Below are 13,455 nucleotides of genomic sequence, written 5' to 3'. Positions count from 1 at the left end.
AATATAAGCATTTCACAAGCACACACACGCACATGCACACATTATAAGAATATAAGCATCGCTTTATTTTTTGAACTTGTAATGATAGGTGGGTTTGAGTGACCGCTTCAGCTTGCATGCTATTCTAAACAACATTACCCAAGAAAAGACCCTAAATAAATGCCAATGGCTTTAACAAAAGGTGTTTGTTACATAAACAAAGTGATCTATTTGTTAATGTTTGCATGTATATACATGTGGTTTCCTTTTTTTACATGTGCAATATGGTAATGCCATGAATGTTTGTAGCCACAACATAAATACAAGATTACCAACACGTAACTCATCCAATTTTTGTTTGCATGAGTGGTTGCACCATGTGTTGGAAGATTTACATTGCTAAGAGCATGCTCAAGGTCAAGTGGAGGAGAATAGCCACACAAAAAACAAGGAGATAAAGGCTCATAGCCACACAAAAAAACAAGGAGAGAATCTCACACGTATACAAGAAAAAATCTTGCTTATTGAGTTGCTTACACATACAACTTGGCCTTTGCACTTCATACAAATGCCTTTGGCATGTGCCTTTAAATAGGCTTGCTAGTGGCCTAGGGTTAGGTGGCTCCCTTAGGACCATTCACACCCACACACCTTCTACACCCTTGTTCACTAAGGCTCCAAGGCCTATATCTTAATACCCCCCCTCAATACCAGCCATGAAAAAATGTTCTTGGAATGGGTGGTATTGGACATATGAAAAAAAAATGTGCCTTTATAACATTAGGTTTACAAGAATGTTCATGGTGGTGTGGTTATCTAGGACTTACAACTATGTTTCTAGAGCCTTAGAGGCTAATACAATGATGCCATCTATGTCTTTATTTGATGTCGATGAAGATGTACACCTCAATGATGGTGCACCCCACTCTTTGTGCTTGCTTAACCTCTTGTAATTGACATGCTTTGGACATACATGCCATTTCTTCCACATGCTTTCCACCTTGACCATTCTCACACAATGATCAAAACAAGGCTACCATCCTTGCTTAAGTGGTTTGCACATAGATGTTCCTTCAACATGCTTGATGCTATACCTCCTCCATGGGCTCCTCCATGGGCGATGAGGAAATTCCTTAAAGTAATGGTTATGAGGTAGATTTATATGGGAAAGAGAAAGGGAGGGTCTTACCACTTGCCTTATAGATTGGTCAAGGGCAGTGTCTACTCCATAGTTACAACAAGAGCTTTTGTGCATGTTGGTTTCATGATACCCATTAGGGTTTGAAAGTACAAGCTTAATGAAAGTGAGTAAGTGGCTGAGGTAAATGCTCAAACCAATAAAGTACATCATTCTTAGCTCAAGAAGGTGAGGGCATGGCTCACAATGTTGCCTATGCCTCTTACAAAGACAATGCCAAGAAATATTTATCAAAATCAAGACAATCAACAAGGTAGAGCACTTAGAGATGCTATGCTCAACCTTAAGACTCATCTTAGAAGATGAAAAAAAATGAGTTTGCAGCCGAACAACATTCCCTTGGCTTAAGCAAGGACTGTATATGGCTTATAGATTTCCAATGCCTCTTACACAAGATAGCCATAAGGAATAAGATCAACCAAAGGTTCAAATCGGAGACTTAGTGCATGTCCCCTTCCTCAATTTCTCAACTCACACTAAGATAATGATTAAAAACTAGCAAACACCCTATCCATGGTGGCTGAGGATCAAGATCCAATGATAGCTTATAGATGGCTCGTATGCCCGGCCCCACCAATGTTGAAGAACAACTCATCTTGGTGGGTGTCAAAAGAGCTCGAGAGGTCTCCACCGCTGAGCCTCAAACCTTTACTCGAAGAAGATGCACAACAGCTTCTCGGCGAGTAGAACGCCAGCAGGCTGCTTATAGATCTTCTACTAGCACTACGTCCATGTCTACCACCTTGAGTAGGGCTCATGACCGCTGCTCACCTTCACCCGTCCCAAATAAAGGCTCAAAAGATGCAAGTGAGAAAACATGCCACTGCCAGTTGCGCAGAAGCTTCAGTTCGGTGCTCAAATATGATTTTCTCAAAACAAGCGGCTCACTCACCTAATGGCTTCATTAATGCCTAAAGTTAGTATCTAATATGGTTAGTTCTAGGGTTCCGACTATGCCCATGCTCATGCTCAGACCTACTCATTTACAAACCTCTCTAGCTGAGGTGACAGCAGTAGCTATGCGCTTAACGTTGAGAAGAAAAGTAGAAGATAGCGACCTAGAGACCCTCACGAGGCTGTGATACCCTGTTAGAAGATTTACATTGCTAAGAGCATGCTCAAGATCGAGTGGAGGAGAAGGAGATAAAGGCTCATAGGCCACACAAAAACAAGGAGAGAATCTCACATGTATACAAGAAAAAATCTTGCTTATTGAGTTTCTTACACATACAACTTGGCCTTTGCACTTCATAAATGTTGGAATTAGGGTTGCAGGAAAGCACACAAAGCTTGGAGAAGAAGAAGCAAGAATGCACACAACACACAGTGTATTAGATTGTGTCAATGTACAAAGATAAGTTAGCCCTAGAATGATGGGCGTATATACAAGTCGGAGAAAAAACCTCCTAAAGAGGGAAAAAGTGCCCCGGTGGTCCTAAGTGTGTTCACGCACATCACTACCTATATATATGGCAACAAATCCCCCCTGGGAGTGATGGTGTGAACGAGAGCTGGCACTCATGTATAGGGAAGTGCCATGCCCGAAGTAGATCAGTCCACAAAGGGGAGCAAGCCCAAAGCTTTGCGAAAAGCTTCAAACTTCTCACGAGGAAGCGCCTTTGTGAAAAGATTGGCGAGGTTGTCCTGTGTTGGCACATATGCCAAGCTGATCTCCTCTCTGCTGAGAGTCTCTCCCTGACATAGTGATAATGCACCTCAATGTGCTTTGTGCGAGCATGAAAAACTGGGTTTCTCGCAATTGCCAATGCACTCTGACTGTCAGTGTAGATAGAGGTGAACACTATATTCGTAAGTTTAGGAATTTCCCAACTCCCATTTTTTGAATACTAAAAAGGTGGGACCTGGATAACATGCCTATAAGTTTTTCAAAACCATATCATGTGACCTATTATTGGAAAGAACTTGAAAAATGGAATCTAGTGAGCTATAGAGCGCTCAATTTGGAGTAACGGTGTTCAAGTTATGATTAATCCAAAGATTTGACCACATGTCCCAAACTTATGGGAAATTCCCATATTCCCCAATATGGTGTTGGTGGCAGACTCTTGTCCAACACCCAAGTCAACCATAAGCCGTTTGAGCCACACACACTCAACCGTAGCTGTGAAAGCTGCCCTATACTCAGCTTCACAACTAGAAGTGGCCACAGTAGGTTGCTTCTTGCTCACCCAAGATATGCTTGAGCTTCCAAGCATGAAACAAAAACCACTTGTGGACACTCTTGTGTCATAGCAACTAGCCCAATCTGAGTCCAAAAACGCATGTAAATCTGGCGGCAACGATTCCCCCTTGGGATAAAACAACCCAAGATGTATGGTGCCACTCAAGTAGCGAAAGATGCATTTAACTGCCTTCCAATGCTGAGACCCTGGGCTATGCATAAACCTTCTCACCTGTGAGACTACAAACTGAATGTTCGGCCTCGTAATGCATATATAAATGAGGCAACCAACAGCTGTCTGATAGTGTGTGACATCAAAGTGATCTCCAGCATCATGAAGACTTAACTTCAAACCTGTCTCCATTGGAGTAGCAATAGGCTTGCAGTCTTCAAGGCCAAATCTCCGCAACAATGTCTCAATATAGGGACACAAAGCAATACCTCCATCATACTGCTTAAATTGTATCCCCAAATAATGATGCAAATGCCCCAAATCTGACATCTCAAAAGAGGCATTCAAATCAGCCTTAAAATCAGCAATATGACTCTCATTTGGTCCTGTGAGCAGCATGTCATCGACATAGAGAGCAATGATTAGATGTACATCATCCACACGTTTAACATACAAAGTGATTTCTGTTGGACTATTCTGAAAACCATGTGTAGTCAAATATGCATGTATCTTTTCATACCAAGCTCGTGGTGGTTGCTTTAAACCATATAAAGCCTTTTTCAACCTACACACTTTCTTTTCGTGCCCTCTTTGAAAAAAACCACGAGGCTGCGATACATACACCTCCTCATGCAAATCTCCATTCAAGAACGCAGTCTTTATGTCCAACTGATGTACATTCCAACCATTATGAGCTGCCAATACACAAATGCTACGAATGGTAGTCATACGACAAGTGGGAGCAAAGGTCTCATCAAAATCAATGCCCTTTTCCTTAGCATAACCCTTTGCAACAAGTCTAGCCTTATAGCGATCAACAATGCCATCTGGCTTTCGTTTCAACTTAAAAGCCCACTTACATCCAATGACCTTTTTACCAGTAGGCATATCACACAAAGACCATGTACCATTCTTCATTATAGCATCATATTCACTTTGCATTGCAGCCAACCAATTTTTTGATTTTTGTGCCTCATCAAATGAAAGAGGTTCTTCCCAAAGCATAACAATCTGATGCATAAGAGGCATGCTGAAAACCTGAACGAGTACGACTAGACATAGGTGCATCAATTTTACTATCACGCAAGGTTTGCACCAGCCATTTAGGCATACCTCTAGCCTACTCATTTTCATCCCTATCCTCATAAATTACATCCTGTAAATCTGCATCAGAAATAGGCTGATCTATGATGTCGTTTGAAATCTGCATAAGCTGAATATTTGCCTCATTAGGACTTACATTTGAATTCCCACCTGTAAATAGAGGCAAAAATGTATCAAATACATCCCGTGAGCTCACACCTGTCTCTTTGGTACACGATAACAAAGGCTGCACAACATCTTCCACAAAAACAACATCTCGACTAATCAAGATACGCTTTGACTGTGGATGATACAATCTATAACCCTTGCTCTCAGCACTGTAACCAACAAAATGCATTTGATAGCCTTATCATCCAATTTTCTACGTTGTTGCACAGGCACTAAAGCATAAACCAAGCAACCAAAGACACGCAAGTGACCAATAGAAGGCTTCCTACCATGCCAAGCTTCGTATGGAGAGTAACAGACTGCAAGGCCTTAGTGGGACACCTGTTGAGTACATATGCAGCACGCATGACAGCCTCAAGCTAAAACGCATGTGGCAAAGCTTGGCTCTTGACCATACATCGTGCCATCTCCATAAGTGACCTCTTTTTTCTCTCAGCAACACCATTTTGCTGAGGGGTATATAGCACTGTACATTGGTGTTTTATCCCACGACTAGCCAAAAATGTATCAAACTCTTTAGACATGTACTCCCCCCCTCGATCAGAATGGAGGGTGTCCACAGTACAACTGGATACATTTTCAACCATAAGCAAAAACTGTTTGAAGCACAAAAACACTTCGGATTTTGTCTTTAGTGGATATACCCATGCATGCCTTGAGTAATCATCAATGAAAGTCACGAAGTATAAGTGTTTACCAAATGATAGAGTTTGCACAGGCCCACATACATCACTATGTACAAGTTGCAATTTGCGAGTGGCCCGCACAGAACCATCCTTTGGAAAAGCAGAACGCTGCATTTTGCCCAAAATACAGCCTTCACAAACATGTTTTAATGGTGCCTCAAGAGGGGGCAATGAAGCAAGCATATCAAATTTCTGCAAACGTAGCAAACTAAAAAAGTTCAGATGACCAAAACGAGCATGCCATAGTTTGCATGTGAAACTGCCTTTTCATCAAAAACTGCATTTGCTGAATCTCCCACACACTTGTCATAAGAGACAGCCTCAAGACAAGTGAACATATCACGATGCGAGGTAATGTGCTTTGTGGCACCACTGTCAAAATACCATACATCAGAGTCAACAGAAACTGCCAAACATGCATCATGTACAGATGAGTCATACTGGCAATACACGCTAAACACCCATTTTGTATCCTGCACAACATTTGCAGAATCTGCATTTGTAGAAGCATCCATTATTGTGGCTGCATTTAAACTAAGGCTCCAAGGCCTATATCTTAATACCGTGTTCCCATAATGATAATGAAATGGGCTACCTAAAGGCTAAAACATTCAAGTGATTAAAGGACACCATAGATACTAAGAGCTTTTATATCTTCATAAGGATGCCTAAGGATCTTCATAAGGATGCCTAAGGATCTTACCTTAACAGTAGTTCTGTAATTGGACACTAAAGCGTCCTCAAGACACTTTAGTGTCTTGTTTCTCACCAAAACTTTGGAATTTTTTGGGGAACCTAGAAACAACATTTCTACACCTTGTTTCAACCATAGGTCGGTTGAAAGTCAAAAAATAAAGGGGATTTTTCATGATGTCAAAACACAAGCTATATTAGAAATTTGACAAAAAAACTCTAACTTGAAATTTTCATTGAAATTTGAAGCTGTTTTGTCAAATCCCATAAAATGCCTATAACTTCTTGAATAAATCATGTTTTTCATGTTTGTAAAAGTCAATTGGTAGAACTTGGGGTTTCAAAGCAACACAATCTCCTTTAGGTCCTAGTTCCTAAGCTACTTGTGAACTATAACAAAAATCTCATAATTACCAAGATGCTGAAAAAGAGGAAAGTTTTGGCCTTCCAAAGGTACTTCCATAAAACTAGGGTTATGTTAGTGCAAATTGGCAATCGAAAATGATTATATAGTTCAAAACCAAGTTAATACATGTTTTTTGGGATCCCAAGCTCAAGTAAATCTTGCTACTTGAGCGCTATCTTAGTTTTTCAATCGTGCTACATTTTTCAAAATTTCTAAATTCTCTCTCAACAACCATGAAACAAAGGTTTTAGGTGCCCAAATTATGTTTGTACAATGTACCTTAGCGGAATTATTCTATACAGACAAAATGTTGCAAGCTTACTAAGGAATGTAATGCGTATGACTCAAGAATCTAAATCCAGAATTTTTGTTGTGTGCAATTTTGACATTTTGAAACAATTAATATTTGTAGCTTACTAAGGGGATTTTACGTATAACTTTCAGATCTCAATGGATAGAGTAAGCATTGTATCACCTTAAAAAAGTTGCAAACACATTAAAACCATGTATAACTTTAAGATCTAAATGGATAGAGTAAGCATTGTATCACCTTAAAAAACTTGCAAACACATTAAAACCATGTATTGGTTTGGATACAAATGGATGCTAAAAAGTGGTGTATCAAACACACACAACTTCCTACTATTTTAGACACTCTCAATTGAATTTTATTTCATGTGAAACTTGGTAAAATCTTTGACACAAATATGAAATAATTACTTGGAATTTTTCACAGGGCCTAGTGATTTTTTTCTCTAAGCTTATAAGGCGGTTTTCTCAAACCTGAATTGCAGTCTCATGCAAGTCCTATTTATGGGTGTAATTCCTTATCGTGCCAGCATCCAAATTGCAAGGTTACATTTTTTAAAGACACACCAGGTCACATATTCAAACTCCTCAAGAGGGATTTTGAATATGTCTTTCCTAGCGCAAGTAGCATTTTATTTGCATCGTCCGAAAAAGGACACTTAAGTGTCCTTTTTGGTACCAAACTAGTGTTAATACAAGTTTTTGTTGTTATAACCATAGATACTAAGAGCTTTTGTTGTCATAATCAAGTGATTAAAGGACACCATAGATACTAAGAGCTTTCATATCTTCATAAGGATGCCTAAGAATCTTACCTTAATACAAGTTTTTGTTGTTATAACCACAAAATATCCTTGACGCAAGTATTTCTCATCCAAATGTGTAGAGTGAATCTACTAGTTCCACCACACTATTTGAGAAGGTACAATGTCACATTTAAACATTAGAGTTTATTAAAATCAATGGCCTACTCAAAAAATTGATGCCGCGCATGCACACAACTAATAGACCAAAGCAATGCACAAGGTATCAACCATAGATATATATTGATGTAGGTTTGTCTATGGAGCGAGCACGAGTTAGTGAGAAAATTGGGTTATTGACAACTTACCAGTGTATGAGCACGTAAGAGTGCGCCAAAAAATGTATGTATTTGTACAAATGTAGTAATTAATCATAAAGGAATACTAAACTCTTGATATTTAATAACATCAAATAACAAGTTGATCATGAATTGGCAATTTACAAATAATACAACATAAAAAAATATACCGGTGGTAATAATGAGGCAAGAACAAGTAATGTTATAGTGCTAGTTTTTAGGAGAATCTGAGACAAGTGGCATTTTATGATAGCTTCAAAAATTTTAAATTTCTACCACATGGAGATGCCTATGGCTGGTATTTCTACCATCACAAAATAGTGTTATACTAGGTATTCATGGTCTACCAAAAAGGAGTACAACATAAAAGGAGGCAAAGGAACTTTGGCCTAATGTGAAGTGGAAGGTAGCTCCTTACAGCGTTTGTGAGCATGTACTTCAAAACAAGTTGAGCTATTTTTGCTTGATGGATGTGCATACTATGATTCACATCTTGCCCAAGCACCATCGAAAGCACAAAATATATATGCTTGCAAGCAAGCACAAAATATATATGCTTGCAAGCAAGCACAAAATATATATGCTTGCAAGCAAGAGATGTCTTTTTGTTGCTTACCCTTTCCATAAATGCACCACATGAATAGGAGGGTCGCTTCTATATTATCACTTCAAATGGTGGCATCCCTTGCCCATTAGCATCCTTTGTTTTCACATAGAACATTTCTTGACACCAGCCTTGTATACGACTCCACCAACAATCTCTACTTTCATTTGTGATGCTTGCTGAATCTATTCAAATGTAGCTTAAGATATACCTCTCTATAGTGGAAATTATGGCTTTTTTCCATAAGAAGATCAATGTCACCTTGTGAAGTTGTGGATGTTGGGGGATCCTCAAGTGAAATATCAATATCAAAACCTGCACAAATAAGCTTTTGTGCTTCCCCAATTTTCAAGGACATGCCCTTTGCAATGGGCCATACATCAGGAATACTAGGGGGTGGATGTAAAACTAGTGTTTGAATCTTCCATGTTTGTCTCACATCAGTATTGTAGAAATAACACATCTTATCTTTTGTCACTGGTGAAAATTTACATTCACTTGAAAAACAAGTAGCAACATCTCCACCTTGCAACTGCACATGACATTTACGACACTTTTCCCAATGATGGCACATTACCCTGCTTGTCTTTGGAACTCTCCTAATAGCCCACTTTGTACCATGAATTTCTTTTTCCATTTCTAATTATTATTTTTATGTATCATACTCCAAGTCTATCATCCTTTTCCTTTACAGAGTCCACCTGGTCTACTCCCACCATAGAGATAAATTTTGGTCTATGACTACAATTGGTAGCATTTTCCTCTTCTCCTTGGTGAACATGCCTCTTTGCTCAAATAATATTCTTATCCCCCTTGAATTTTATCATGTTTGTAAATATTGGAGTTCCCATCACTGCATCACCAACTATTCGTTAAGTGGCTCGAGGAGATGGGCTAGTCTTTTGCCTTGATAAAGTTCTATCTATTAGCATTTGAAGATATGGTCCACTACTAATGTATTTTCCCTCCTCCATGAAAGCTAGTTGTCGAGCGCATTGCAAGATTTCATTTATCAGATCTATGATACTAGCATCATAGAGGCTAATTTTGTGCTTATTACCCTCTCCTGCTAGCCAACTCCCATGTTTTGATTTCGATAGATTAGTCTTGGGTAGCAATGCATTGATTGTGGGATCCTTGCCCTGCACACACACACACGATTCTTAGGTCTTGACATGATCTCATTTTAAGAAGAAAACATATATCTTACAAACAAGAAAGAGCTTTTATGAACCTGTACAAGAAAGTGTCCCAAGTGTCCTACTCTAAAATGCCACCAATTGAGCCAACTATCAAGTTTTGCAATGCTCTTATCTATAGCCTTACCTGTTGCCCACCAAGCATGAATTTTTTTGAACTATACAAGAGAATCATCTTTTATCTTGCATTTCCTCGATTTTCACACATTGCTTTAAACACGTTTGCGTAAAAGTAATATTTCCTCAAAAAAGAAACATTTAGCATCTTTCAAAGATTCCTTCCACCAAGAAAGACCTTTTTAAGGGTTTTTGAAACCATTATACTCATGAGTAAAGCATGTCCAAAAAATGACAAAATTTTGGACACTGTGTACAAATTTGACATGATACAAAACGACAAATAAACTCAAAAATTTGAGATTTTTTTTTACAAAATGTCACTTGAAAAGTAGACAACTTCACGAATAAAAGTATAAATTCATGCCATAATTTAAAGTCTTACATTAACGATTGGAATACCAATAAAAAACCATGCTCTGCTCAGTGCAGCTCCCACACTACTTATTCTTCACTACTACTGAGTCATCCACTATCACTAGTAGCAGTCTCATATACTCCTCCTCACTATCCACAAGTATATTTTCCTTCTCACTATCCACAAGTACATTTTCCTCCTCTAAGTGAACTCCTAGAGAAAGAACTCCACTACTTCGTTGGCGTGTAAGTGGCATATTTGGTAATCAAGTGTTTCTCCAACATCCATTTTGTTTCCATTTGAATGTCCAACATCCATTACTACATCATTTGGATGTCCAACTGCCATCATCTAACTTGGAGCAAAAATGTAAACTATCACACCAACCTGTTTGTAACCATTTGGGTGTGGAACATCCAATTTGTCATAAGCCTAACCTCTTGTTCTTTGATGTCACCTATAGTGGTTGTGCTGACTTTTTATATCCCTCTAGGTTGAGTTTTGTGACAAATCGCTACTAATGTTTTTAAGTTTTGTGGCAATTTGGATGTTGAACATCCAGATTACTACAAAAGTTCACCTCTCTCCAAACTTAGCATGAAAAATTTTCAATGCAAGAAGGCACCTTCTTACAACTGTTGGAACACATGCCTTTGATGGTTGATAAAGGGGGTACCTAGCTCATGTATAGACAAAAGGGCAATGAAAGTAGCTTGTCATGGAGAGCAATATTTACATACATGACATAAAAATTCTAATTTGACTTATTTATATTTTTAATTTATTAAAAAAAATATATTTTTAAGTAATACAAGCATTTTTGGTGATTGAACCATTGATAATATATTATATTAGCGTAATTATTATGCGATGATTTATTGAAATCGGATATAGTAATAGTAATACGTATATATAAAAATAGTAACACATAGATATTTATTTTTAATGAAATATATATGCATATATTTTTACATATACATATACACATTTTCAATGTGTATAATTTTATCTTTATTAATCTTATATTTCAAAATTTTAGAATTTCATAAATAATGTTAATATTAAAGGTTAATATAGATGCACATTCAAACATTTTTAAAGTGTGGCTTCACATATAGCAACTAACATGTTGTACATGGCTAGGCATCCGCACCTTGTTAATCAAGACATTTACGAGGAAGTTTAATTACATGCAGTGTTTGGATTGACATTATTAATGAAACATGCACCAAGAATTAGTCAAGTGGGTTGCACACTCGGTTGTCTTATTATATGTTACCTTAAGTTAAAATTCCATGAAGCACATAATCTCCTATTAGGCCTTGAGTGCCGGCCCCAAGACCCCTTTCGCGCCAACAAATGTTTTTTTTGGGAGAGGGACACTAGTACACTTTAGTTGTGTGTGGGGGGAGAGCCGGCAGGTGTGTGTAGGGGTGTGTAGGTTTGTGTGTCTCATTTTTGGTTGTTTTTTTTTTTAGCAAATTGGACATTCAATTTGCTACACCTCTTCCCACAAATAGAGTTCGCTTTTTGTAGTGCGTCTAAGACCACAAAAATTTATGGTGGTGCTAGACACGGCCAATTAGACACAGGGCTTCCACTTCACGACCATCATCATTGCCAGCATGGGCTTCTTCACAGACGCCTATGATCTCATCTACGTCTCCACCGTGATCAAGCTGCTTCTTCACAGACGCCTATGATCTCATCTACGTCTCCACCGTGATCAAGCTGCTGGGCGCCGGATATATTTCACGAACCCCATTTCTCGGGTGCCAGGTACCCTCCTGCCGGGCCTCAACGCCACGGTGAACGGCATTACATTGCTCGGGGCGTTCTTCGGCCAGCTCTTCTTTGACTGGCTGGGCGACAAGATGGGGCGTAAGAAGGTGTACGGCATCATGGCGGTGCTGATGGTGTGCAGCTCCATTGCATCAGTGCATCAGTGCTGTCTTTCGGCTCCAGGCCCCATGCCGTCATCACCACCCTCTGCTTCTTCCGCTTCTGGCTGGGCTTCGGCATTAGAGGGGGCTATCCCCTCGCTGCCACCATCATGTCGGAGTACGCCAACACCATCACCCGAGAGACCTTTGTGGGCATTGTCTTCGCCAACCAAGGCTTCGAGATCCTCATCAGCATAGCAGTGGCCATCATCGCTACCTCTGGCCTCAGGAGTAACTACCTTGCACCCCCCTTCGACGTCGACCCCGTGGCTTCCACCCCTATACCGCCGACTACATTTGGAGGATTGTGTTCTTTTTCGGCTACGTGCCCGCGCTTTTAACCTACTACTTCAAGGCTAAGATGCCGTAGACCGCCCGCTACACAGCTATCGTCGCCGGCAACACCAAGCAAGCCACCCAAGACATGGGCCAAGTACTGCACACAAGGGTTTCTTCGCTTGCCGCCTACACAAGGGAAGCCACACTTGTCCACGCTACTGACTACCACTTATGCACGCTTGTCCACGCTGCCAACTATCGTTGTCTACGCTTGCGACTATCGTTGCCTATGCACTGTTTGCCGACTGCCGTAGTCGCTTACACGAGGGTGTCTTTCTTGTCTACGCCATCAACAAGAGTGTCTTCCCTTTACCGCCTACAGAAAGGTGCACGGGTGTCTACTCTTGCCGACTACACCGTCAACAAGGGTGTCCAAAGCAACCTGCCTATAAACAAGCCGGTCTACACAAAGCCATCTCACAGAAGACTATATACATCATACGCCGTTTGTTGCCTACACCAAGCTGATAGCTACCTTGCTGCTGCTAAGTCCCGCTCCAATATGATGTCAAAAAACTATCAAGCATCTGCAAGGTGATGTTGCCTAATTTTTTAAGTTGTAACGGATAGCTTTATGGTGATGACCTTTTTTGGCATCCTAGTAGACAACAAATTAAACAATTATTATGATAACCAGAATTCAATTGTCTTGGTCTTAGCATAAGAAATTTTTCTCTTATATATATTTGAATGGTATTTTAGATTAATTGTATTGTCATTTATGCACACCGTTATGCATCCTCTTTCCTTGGTCAAGTTATAATTGGCTTCTACATGCATCAAGTATGGTAAGTGCAATATCCCCCCATCCCATTCCTCTTCCCTCTTTGCTAACTATATCACTTGAATTTTTTTCCAAAGAAGCTAATAAATTCTTTTTCTAGATTGCCTTGTAT

The 13,455-nt window shown here is 39.6% G+C and overlaps 1 pseudogene; it reads left to right on the top strand.

Annotated features, from left to right (window-relative positions):
* Positions 1 to 1,728: 1,728 nt before the first annotated feature.
* LOC147641511 (low affinity inorganic phosphate transporter 4-like) lies at positions 1,729 to 13,097 on the top strand (annotated as a pseudogene).
* The last annotated feature ends 358 nt before the right edge of the window (positions 13,098 to 13,455 follow it).

This window comes from Cibotium barometz, chromosome 1 (assembly GCF_041138505.1).
Source record: "Cibotium barometz isolate CiBa-2024 chromosome 1, ASM4113850v1, whole genome shotgun sequence".
NCBI classification, from domain to species: Eukaryota; Viridiplantae; Streptophyta; class Polypodiopsida; order Cyatheales; family Cibotiaceae; genus Cibotium; species Cibotium barometz.
This window is presented reverse-complemented; position numbering and strand designations above follow the sequence as displayed.